Source organism: Gigantopelta aegis, unplaced genomic scaffold (genome assembly GCF_016097555.1).
Source record: "Gigantopelta aegis isolate Gae_Host unplaced genomic scaffold, Gae_host_genome ctg1577_pilon_pilon:::debris, whole genome shotgun sequence".
Classification (NCBI taxonomy): Eukaryota; Metazoa; Mollusca; class Gastropoda; order Neomphalida; family Peltospiridae; genus Gigantopelta; species Gigantopelta aegis.
In genome coordinates, this window is record NW_024532768.1 from 1 (window position 1) to 12,009 (window position 12,009).

The window sequence follows — 12,009 nt, forward strand, 5'->3', positions numbered from 1 at the left end:
TTGGTTTTGGGACTCTTTACCCTTTCCACGATGGCGATGTGTACCAGAGTCGGCTTTCCCACCAATTCCCTTCGTTCTTTTCTTCATGGTCAAAGATTTGCGAGCATGGTCAAAGGACTAGTCTGAACTGACTGTAACTAAGTTTGAAACTTCGGGAAACTACCAAGGGCATTACCACTGGTTTCCTCTGAAATTGGGGCTCCGAGGGTGGAGGCTTACAGTCAATCCTTCTCCTTTTAGTGACCGAGGAGGTACCTTTTATTCTAAAACGAAAATATTTTTCTTAGTAGGAGTTGTTGCCAATGTACTCTTCAAAATGGTTCCAAAAGCATCCCGTGGTTGGCTACATATGAAGTAAAAGGTAAAGTTGAGTGGGTGTAGAATACAATTGTTGAGAACACTTTTGTGCCCTTTTTTGTATTAGCTTCTTTTGAGCTGTCCCCAGCTGAGTACCTGTTTACACTAGGCCTAAGACATTAGAAGCAGGAGTTTCATCTGAATTCCCAACATGCTTGTTGAGATTCTTCAATAAGAGGGCATAGATGAGTTGGAAGTTCATGTGTTCTTTTGCATTGGCAAATATCTCCTCTGCTGCTGCTTCAATGTGTTGTGATTTGCCAGAACATGTGTTTTGGAACTATTGGAGGAAGTAGCCATATTGAGGACAAATCTCTCATTAGCAGTCCCACTATCTTCTGAGTCTTTCTAGTGGTGAAACCAGCAGCAGAGTCATCAGCATACCAACTTACTTGGCGAATGTCATCTAATCTGTGTATCAGGTGACTGAGTCCCGATTGCCATACATTGCCATCGCAAATGGGTGGTCACCTTGAGTTGTATACTCTTTGATAGTATACACTGTGCCACCAACGAATTTGTCTTGCAATAGGTATTAACATAGAATATGGTGTGACATAGCCAGGACAGATAGTCCCACAATTGACCAAAGTGACCTGCCCTATTCAGGTGATTAAATACATTTGTGGCATCAAACTAGGATAATCACTCGCTTCTGTATGTGTTTCAGCAAAAAATGCATTCCATGGACGAACAGCTGCTTGACATCTCGTGTCCTGCCCTGCACACAATTGAATGGAGCCATCAGCCTCCAAAAATCAACACTTCACTCAGGTTCTCATAACAGTTTTCCCAATAATCCTGCAAACAACTTCTCCTATACCTATTGGTCACACTCCGGCGCATTTGTCCAATGAAAACCAGGCGACAGGAACGTACGAGTAATGCCATCAGGCTTAGTTGGATCACAACATAGGTAGTGCAAATCTTCTAGCGACAGCGCCAGAGCTGAAAAATATCGTTAGATTTCTGACCGAATGCAGTGCAAATCTGCTCCATCTCAGTGCATCCACCCCAGAAGAAGTCCTGAAGAGCGGCTTCAGTATGAAGGGCAGAATTTTGAATGACTCAGCTGTGATACTAGTCAAAAAGAGGATAGGATGGAAGTCAGTGTTATTCAATCCTCATCAGAATGGTGTCAGCATGTGCAGGTTCAGAGTCAGGATGGTTTGTCAGATCAAGAAATATCTGTACTGTCCAGGGCGAAGCATGACCATCACTGACAAACTAGTCTCCATCAAGACTCAAAGGAACAGATCTAGTTTCCCTACTTAGCAACTGTAAAGCAGGTCTGACTCTGCCCTTATCATCAGCTGAGAAAACTTGCGTGTTATTATGACATCATCCTTGACATCCATTTTCAAACCGGCTGCAAAGGCCTCTAAAAGACAAGCCAGTTCAGCAAAAAATTGCTTTACCACATGGCCCCCACTGGACGGAACCTTTAAAAGATTTGTTTTCCAATGAACTATCTGACTGTAGGCATCATCAATGGCATTTGAGAACTCATGTCCTGATAAGTTCCCATGTCCCAATTGATGCTTGACATGGCTTAAAAGCAGGAAGAGCACTTATGTGATCTCTTGTGAGCCCTGAAGTGATGTCATCAAAGATGGCGTCATGAACATTGGGGAGTCAGCAGCTCTATCTTAGGCATGATGGAACAAGGAGAGTCATAAACATTTGGACTTGATGGAGAAGGAGAATGATGTTCAGGATCAACAGAGGTGGGACGTTCTGTGGTTGCTACAGTGGCCATTCTTGAAGGAAGACGTCAATGCATCGTCTACCATGCTTGAACAGAAGCAAAGCCTTACAGAGCCCATACCTTTGGAGACGCAGCACACACGGCATGTCTGTAATCTCAGATAACAAGCCAAGGGAGCAGCCACAGTTCTTCCAAGTTTCTTCCACTGTTACAAGTTCTTCCACTCAATAATAATAATAATAATAGCACTTAATATAATATCATGTTACATTTTAAGATGTGTAAGTACTGCTAGGCTCTTCACTTTTGGTTAGAGGTTTGGATTGTAAATAGAATTATTTTATTATGAAATATTATTTTTCATCTTTGTGAGATAACAAGCAACTTTACATAGATGGAATAGCATTAGCATATGTAAAGGAATCTTTGTCCATTGTGACAAACACCCATCTGCTCGATTAAACAAAATGGCTGTCTCAGATTACATGGAAGAGGAAATAGAACTATAGTTGTATCTCAAATTTAAAAAAATGTTGCTAGGCATGAAAAGAAAATAGAACAAGAAATACTACAAGGATGCTTTATGTGGTACTTGGAGTTATGGGATTCTCTGTTTTCACTAAAGGCCTGTTTTAGGCTCACATGTAAGAATTCCCAAATGTGTTATTTTCTGTTTTATGTAAATGTGTTAGCTTATGATAGATACAATAACCTACAATTTTATTGTGATTGTGTAATCTTGTGAGGATGGGACAATGGTTATGATGATGCTAACGGAGTGTGCCACAACTATAAATTGAATGGAGCTCTTGAAATGGAGAAGCCATCAATACTTGTGATCAGATTATATGGTTGATAATTGTCTCAACACTGTATAGAGAACTTTCATGCAACATTATTAGATATGTTAATACATAATGATGATACCCTGGTAATAATAGACCGTGTACATGTATTATATAAGGTGATATAACTGCCAAATCTTGTTTGGATTCTTTGTACATCACTAACCATTAACCATTCCTATAGAATTTTTTGCATGGTACACACACACAGCATGCCCGGTGGTCCTATAGTCATTTTGGACCCCACCAAATCTTTTAAACCTACCATGAACACTATGTGATGTATGTGACTGGACAATGCTCAATGTTCTCACTAGTTTCTTCTCTGCCAATAATTTCTATCATTATATAGCTAAGTCTTCCATGACAAGGATGATGATTGTTGAATCTTTGTAGTTCTAATCAGGTGATTCATTGTGAAGTCAGTATCTTCAAAATAATTATTATAGGATAATATTGTCAATTCTATTCTTGTGTTATTTGCATGTTACTTATACTATATAGAGTCAAAAAACAGCTCTTCATATAGCTTCAGAGAATAGCTGCTATGATGCGAGTCCAGTCACTTTTACAGTCTAAGGTAGATCGTTAATATTTATGATATGGTCAGTGTGTGTATTGTATGTAGAGATTGTTATTTGTACTATATTATTATTGGGCATGCAGTAGCAATGCCTATGTAAGGGTGGCCAGGATTGTCCATTGAAATGTATGGCAGAAAGAATAAGAAATTAGTCACTCAAAACTGACAAAAATCTTTCAATTCTTGCATATGTCTTTCTATAGTAATCCCCTTCATTATGACTTAGTAAGGTAGGGTTACTTAGCGTCACAGATACAATGGTGGGTTTGTTTCATCTTCCCTTGCTTCTGCTTCTGTTGCTTTATAGTTTACAACAACTCAATAACCATAAAAAGTTTAGAAATCAAATTCACAAAGGCAAATACTCAACTGCGATATATGACCTTTAGGTCTCATTTTGTCCACTTCAGAAACTAAAAATAGTATATCAGCATTTGACTATCAAGAGTTACTCTTAGGAATTCATTTTATTATTAATAAATATTAATAGCAAGAAACAAATGTGTGAATGGAGAATGCTATTTGTTATAGCTAAACTGAAGCTTAGTTTTCTATTCTGGTAGTAAGTATAGACTATTTCCAGCTTTATGATCAGCTTAAAAGAAGATCCAGAATAGTTATTGCAAGGCTGACAAAACAGTGACGCAAGCCTAGCTACAATGCATTTAAATTCCTTGCTGTCCAGAACTCATGATAGACACTTTCCCGCTTTATTTAATTGTTACCATTAGTTACAGAGACCATAGACTTCACAGAATATATCATATAAAAGTTTAAATGATGTTGTATCAAAGTAATATTCATACAGCAGTGTTAATATCATAAGACCTTACCTTGACATCATATATTATCACCATAATATTTGTAGTGTAATTAGTAATGATTAGATATGTAATTATTACTTTGTATAGAGTCAAAAAACAGCTCGTCATATACCTTCTGAGAAAGATGACTTAAAAATATTCCAATTACTTTAAATCTATTGCAGACCCCCAATATTTGTGTTGTGTTCATGTCAGTGTATATAGAGATTGTTATCTGTACTATATTATAGTAATAATATATACTGTATAGTACTGTATTTTTTTGAGGGACAATACTTGTGAATAGCCTTATACAGTATTCAATAAATAAATTTCGTGGACTAAACAATTTGTGTGCTCTATACATATTCATCATTCATAATCTACCAGTATGATTATGAAGCTAAGAATTTTAATGCTGGATTTGTTCAAGTTTTAATAATATTTTGAAAATAAACAATAAGTCATATTACTCTTATGGTGAACACATCAGCCTTGTCATGACTGATTAAAATGTCACCACTTTGAGCTTGAGAAAAAAAAACATCTTTGTAGCATTATAACTACTTCTAACTCACAATTTAATTTTTATAGTTCGTGCAACAACAGTACTATCAAAACTATCTTATGATAATTTTTTACAGAATTAATCTTATTTCATTGCTAACAGGGAAAGCTTGTAATCACAAAATGCTTGGCTGTTGCCATAGGCACAAAGCATTGATGCCATTAGTGAATATTTACATGTATGAAAAAGATGGACTATATTTAATGCTATTGTTGAAGCTAAGTACTATTATTATTTAGAATCAAAAACCAGCTCTATATTATGACTTAAGCAAAGATCATCCTGATGTAGTCAAGTTACTCTTGAAAGTTAAAGGCTGATCGAGTCAATCTTTGTATATATATAGAGAGATTTGCTGTCTAGACAGTGTTATGAAATAATGAAAAATTCTCTGTATAATTGTATGTTGTCAACTGTAATAATGTTACTGTTGTCATATGTAGTATATAGAGGTTTACTATTAATAATGATTACATGAAACCTTACCACTATCTGTGTAGTAATGTACTATGTGTAAATCTGTAGTTCAATCCAGCTACCAATGGTAGGATTTAAACAAGGACATACAGCCTTTGCAAATGCTGTCATTGTTTGCTCACAGATAACTGATATACAATCCAAGGTAAGTTTATAAAAACGTTTGATTTATTTTTAGTGACATTGCAATTACATGTAGTTTAAGGAATCTACCACACATTTAAGGACCAAAACAAGAACATATCAAAACAATACACTTTGATGGAAAATAATGATAACTTGTATCAACAGTATTCTACTGTTTTTGGTATAAACTGTAGACCAAGTTTGGATGAATTAAGTATTTTAAAGTCACTTCTGGTTCAGTAATTCCAGATATTATGCAAGATTTGCTTGAAGGAGTATTACTTCTAGAAACCAAGTTGATGTTAAAGGCAAATCAAATTTGAATCATAATTAATTCCTGTTATAAAGAAATTGATTCAGAGAAAATGTTACTTTGCAAGTGATTGATGACAATTCAACTTAATCTAAAAAAAGACATAATCTACTTTATATGGATGTATGTAACAAAAACTATCTCACTCTCCAATATGGCCTTTTTTCTACAGAATCTTTATTAAAAGCAACATGGTATTTTGTTATTCAGTAATAGTATAAACAGAAACACAGTCGTGACTCAAAATACCAAACCATGGGAGGGTAGTTGGGCATATTTTGCTTTATTTCATTTTCATTGTTTATTTACACATTTCTTGTTTTTTTGCTGAATTTAAAAATACTAACTCTTTTCTTATATACCATTTGATAATAATATTGATTTGCCAATTAAGTTGGACTCAACAATGCAGGTGTATACATCATTTTCTGGCCTAAGAGATACTGGCATTCCATAGGCACATTAATCTGCTAACCCTTTATGTTTCATATTAGTACTGTGACAAATATCAAACAAATTCCCTAAGGTTTGACCTGACTTAGTCTAAACTGAGAATATACCATCCTAATATTCTGGCAGCACATTCGTCTTATGCCTTATCATAATGTGATGTATGCATGTATATGTAAACATGGACTTTGGCTAGATTTCTTTCCTTTGTATTGGACATTTAGTTCCAGAAGACAAGGAGCTTTGGCGTAACTTCCTACATATTTTAGAAATTACTGACATCCTCTTTGCAATATATCACCAAAGAAGACTGTGGCTACTTAGAGTCAATAATATCAGACCATCACACCTGTAATAAAGAGCTATATCCCAGTATAAATGTTACACCTAAGATGCATAGTTTGATTCACATGCCTCAAATGATCTTAAAGTAAGTAGAAAATGTAGATGCCACTACATTTTATATGACCATGTAAAATCGTGATTGCATCTTTTAATGTTGTTCTTTACAATGTTGCTGCTTCCATTCCTCAGTTTCTAAAAAGGTATAACTTAACCTTTAAAAGGTATAATTTAGCCTTTAAAAGGTTTTACTTAACTTTAAAAGGTATAATTTAGCCTTTAAAAGGTTTTACTTAACCTTTAAAGGTATAATTTAGCCTTTAAAGGTTTTACTTAACCTTTAAAAGTTTTACTTAACCTTTAAAAGGTATAACTTAACCTTTAGAAGGTATTACTTAACCTTTAAAAGGTATAACTAACCTTTAAAAGGTATAACTTAACTTAAAAGGTATAACTTAAACTTTAGAAGGTTAACTTAACCTTTAAAAGGTATAACTTAACCTTTAGAAGGTAGTACTTAACCTTTAAAAGGTATAATTTAGCCTTTAAAAGGTTTTACTTATCCTTTAAAAGTTTTACTTAACCTTTAAAAGGTATAACTTAACCTTTAGAAGGTATTACTTAACCTTTAAAAGGTATAACTTAATCTTTTGTATATTAATTTGTCAGTTACTATTGTGGTCACTGGTTTGGCCAGAATGCAATAAGATGTCTTAGTATGTACAAGCATGAACCCTTATAATAAATGTAAAGCTACACAAAAAAATAAAATATGATTGGTTCTTTATAGCCAAGTTGTGATTTTTATGCATTTTTTGTTACTTTAGTGCTAATTGGGTCTGATTACATGGAACCCTATATCAAACACCATTTGTATTGCTCATTGAATTCTATGATGTTATTTGTTTTTACATTTAAGAACTACAATATGTAATCTATAGTGATCATTTTCTGCACCACGTAGTTTCAACAGAACATTGTGGAATTAGATATTTAATCCATCAGATTATTTATTAGATTATTTACCATATGGGTTTTACTTACTCCCTCAATGTCATGTGATAATGACAAATTTGTAGTTTTGAAAAAATTTTTTAATTAACTAAGTACAAATTTCTGTCTTGTGGATCTTACAACTATGAATTTGTGTTTATGTAACACCAAGGTATTCGAATGACTCATTCATTTTACCATAGACACTTCATGGGTGGAGATAGCACCACTCAGTTGGCATCAACACGTGTGGGGGTGGACATCATAAAATTCGACCCCTTTGTGCTACCACCACACTTTCATTTTACAGTGTATGCAACAAAAGGATAAGGATCACTTTAGACATGTAAGAATAAAATTTTTATAACTAATTATATTAAAAAACAGTTTTTATTAAACAGACAGAATCAGAACAAGTACTATAACCTTTGTCCGCACAGAGTTGTAGGTATATATAAGATTAAACAAGTTTCAAATTAGTACATCTAACATAAAAGTGGCAAAAGACATGGTTATTTCATTGTATCGTTATAGAAGTCATAACAGTACTGATAAGGCTGTTAGAAAAGTTTAACAGTTAATTATAAGATTGGTAACTTGTAACTATTGATAGTTTCTATTGTTAATGGAACATACTACTAATTCACATGAACATGACTTGTGAGAAACAATGCAATGAGTGTCAGGTTAAAAAAGACTATCTCATTTTACAAATTATAGACCACATTTACGTATTAGCAAACAGAACTATCTCATTAAAATCAATGGTATATTCAGTGCAGATTCCTACTGTGTCGTCTTTATCACACAAAATGAAAATCTAATACCTATGAATATTAAAAAAAGCTTAGTGTTTTAGTGCTAAAACTGGTGCTAGATCCTACCAGAGAGATTAGATTTTATTTCAGATGAGTCTTTGTAAATTCATTGTAATTAAATTAAAGTCACTTTGGTATAAGTAGGTTCTAAATTGAACTAGGATGACACTCATAGCTGTAAGATAAATCATATGCACTGAGACATGTCATTGATTTTTATAAACCTTAACATCTCATCATAATATGCTGAAAATATACTCTTAATTTTCAAAGGTTACTAATGATGGCTATAATTAACAGAGACCATGTACTATTACAAAAATTAATATAGAACTTCTTTTTATTTACTATGAAATATCATTAGTACAATTATTATGGGTATTGTTAAGTATCAAGACAATATATAATAAGTTTCTCCTTTCATTCATTTTGTTATAATGACTCATCTCTAATAGTAATAATAAAGATAACAAAAGCTCAAATAATGAAGGTGTGATCAATAATTACTTCAGTGATCATTTTTTTATTTTCTTTTGTTAAACTCCTTTTTGAGTTTCAGGAAACAGGATGAATGGATATTATGAATATTAACAATTGATGTACCAAATAATACTTTATTTTGAGTTAATATGTTCTGAAATTATATTTGACAATTAAAACAGATTTTAATAATTATTTTTATGTAATGTTTTATTCTAATCATTATCATTTTAAAGGAAAATAAGTAATCTTGAAGTAACTGCATTACTATTAAGGAAGTTTATAGCATGATACATCTACTGGTAACACTTCTGTGGGGAAGGCTTTGTAGCACACAATAATTGAGAACACCACTGATAAAAGTCGTATGATAAACATCATGAAGTATTCCTTGTTATGTCTTATTATGGAAATAAAGGAGGAAGACTAGGATCATTTAAAGCCCACCATATACATCTGACATCCTGTGTAACAATGTTATGCGATTACAGAATACTCTTTACGAAGACTTGAAGAGGAAGGTGGAATTGAACCGTGTCTGTGTTGTAGTGACTGTAAGTAAATAACGTACTTTTGTTAATATGTCCACTTTCCAGATAAATCTTGAACTATCTTGCTTGGGGGGGGGGGGGGCTTTGATATGCTGTTGCTATAGCATGATGGCTTTGTGCATAAAGATTGCATACTAGCTTTAGCTAACATTTAGACATTTCTGAAGAAAAACTGGGCACTGCTTTTAAAATGTCTACCAGTATGAAATTCAGAAATGGATTTCCATGCAGTGTGACAGCCCAAATCTCAGGCCACAATACTTAATACCCAAATTTTAATAGTTAGGTGGTAGAAATGGCAGTCTCTAGTTCATGATGTATATAGTTGGCAGATTCTGTAAGCAAATTAAACTTGACATGCTCATTATGATCACTATCCACTAAACCCAGCCAAATTTAAAACTAGAACCTAAAGTGTTTTGAGCAAGCACTGATGTCATAAATCTAATCGGTGTGAATAGAGATCAGTATTAATTGTATGGCACTCTGTAGTAACATCTCCCCTGCGTAGTGTGTAGTTAGCCCATGTTTTAGTGAAGGGTAAGGATGGGTAAGAAAAAGCTTTAAAAGGTCCAATAGTCCAATGGGCTATTTGGCAAGAATGGTAACTAAATCTAAAGGGGCATATCTAGGTGTGTGCTACTCCTTCGAGCTGGTTATAGGGACGCCGTATATCTTCAGTCCACTTGACTGAGTAAACTCGAATGACCAAAAACAAGTTTGTAATGATAAGCTAATAAGGAGAGGAGCATCTAAGAAGCAAACTGGCTTATTGCTCAATTGGAATGTGTGGAATGTTGAAGAGTATCGCAAGTATCAAAATGGAAGGGTTAGCCACTAGATTGTACTATCGTAATAGCCTCATACTAGGGGGGGGGGGGGGGGGGGGGGGGGGGGGGGGGGGGGGGGGGGGGGGGGGGGGGGGGGGGGGGGGGGGGGGTGGGGGGTGGGGGGGGGGGGGTGGGGGGGGGGGGGGGGGGGGGGGGGGGGGGGGGGGGGGGGGTGGGGGGGGGGGGGGTGGGGGGGGGGGGGGGTGGTGGGGGGGGGTGGGGGGGGGGGGGGGGGGGGGGGGGGGGGGGGGGGGGGGGGGGGGGGGGGGGGGGGGGGGGGGGGGGGTGGGGGTGGGGGGGGGGGGGGGGGGGGGGGGGCGGGGGGTCGGGGGGGGGGGGGGGGGGGGGGGGGGGGGGGGGGGGGGGGGGGGGGGGGGGGGGGGGGGGGGGGGGGGGGGGGGGCGGGGGGGGGGGGGGGGGGGGGGGGGGGGGGGGGGGGGGGGGGGGGGGGGGGGGGGTGGTGGGGGGGGGGGGGGGGGGGGGGGGTGGTACGTATAGATAACACCACTTTTTATAACAGTCCAATGATAAAACATCATGAAGTATTCACTTGTTATGTATTATTATGTAAATAAAGTGAGGAAGACCTAGAGATCATTTAAAGTCCCACCCATATACATCATGACATCCTGTGATAAACAATTTAATGCGATATACAGAATACTTTTACGAAGACATTGACGAGGAAGATTTGAATTGAACAGTGTCTGTGATCTAGTTGACTGTAAGTAAATAAAGTACTATTTGTTAATATAGTCCAAATATTCCAGATCCAAATCTTGAACTATCTTGCTTGATTTCTTTACTGCTTTAGATATGCTGTGCTATAGCACTGATGCTTTGTGCATAAAGATCTGCATTACTAGCTTTAGCTAACATTTAGACATTTCTTGATAGAAAAAAATGGGCAATGCTTTTAAATTGTCTACAGTATGAAATCTCATGATCAATTGGACTTTCATGCAGTGTGACAGCCCAAATCTCAGGCCACAATACTTTAATACCCAAATTTTAATAGTTAGGGGTAGAAATGGCAGTCTCTAGTTCACGACTGTATATAGTGGCAGCTTCTGTAAGCAAATTAACTTGACATGATCATTTATGATCACTATCCCTAAACCCAAGCCTAAATTTAAAACTATGAACTCTAAAGTGTTTTGAGCAAGCAATAGATGTCATAAATCTAATCTGGTTAGTGAATTAGAGATCAGTATTAATGTGTGGCACTCTGTTAGTAACATCACCCTGCAGTAGTGTGTATTTAGCCCATGTTTTTAGGAAGGCTTAAGGATTGGGTTAAGAAAGCTTTAAAAGGTCCATAGTCCATATGGGCTATTTGGCAAGCAATTGGTAACTAAATCTAAATGTGCATATCTAAGGTGCTGTGCTTCATCCTTCTAGCTGCTCTATGTTACTATGGCACGCCGTATATCTTCAGTCCACTTGACTGAGTGAAAAACTCTTAATGTACCAAAAAACAAGTTTGTAATTGATAAGCTAATAAGTAGAGGAGCATCTAAGAAGCAAACTAGGCTTATTGCTCAATGGAATGTGTGGAATGTTTTGAAGAGTATCACAATGGGGGGGGGGGGGGGGGGGGGGGGGGGGGGGGGGGGGGTTCGGGGGGGGGGGGTGGGGGGGGGGGGGGGGGGGGGGGGGGGGGGGGGGGGGGGGGGGGGGGGGGGGGGGGGGGGGGGGGGGGGGGGTGGGGGGGGGGGGTGGGGGGGGGGGGGGGGGGGGGGGGGGGGGGGGGGGGGGGGGGGGG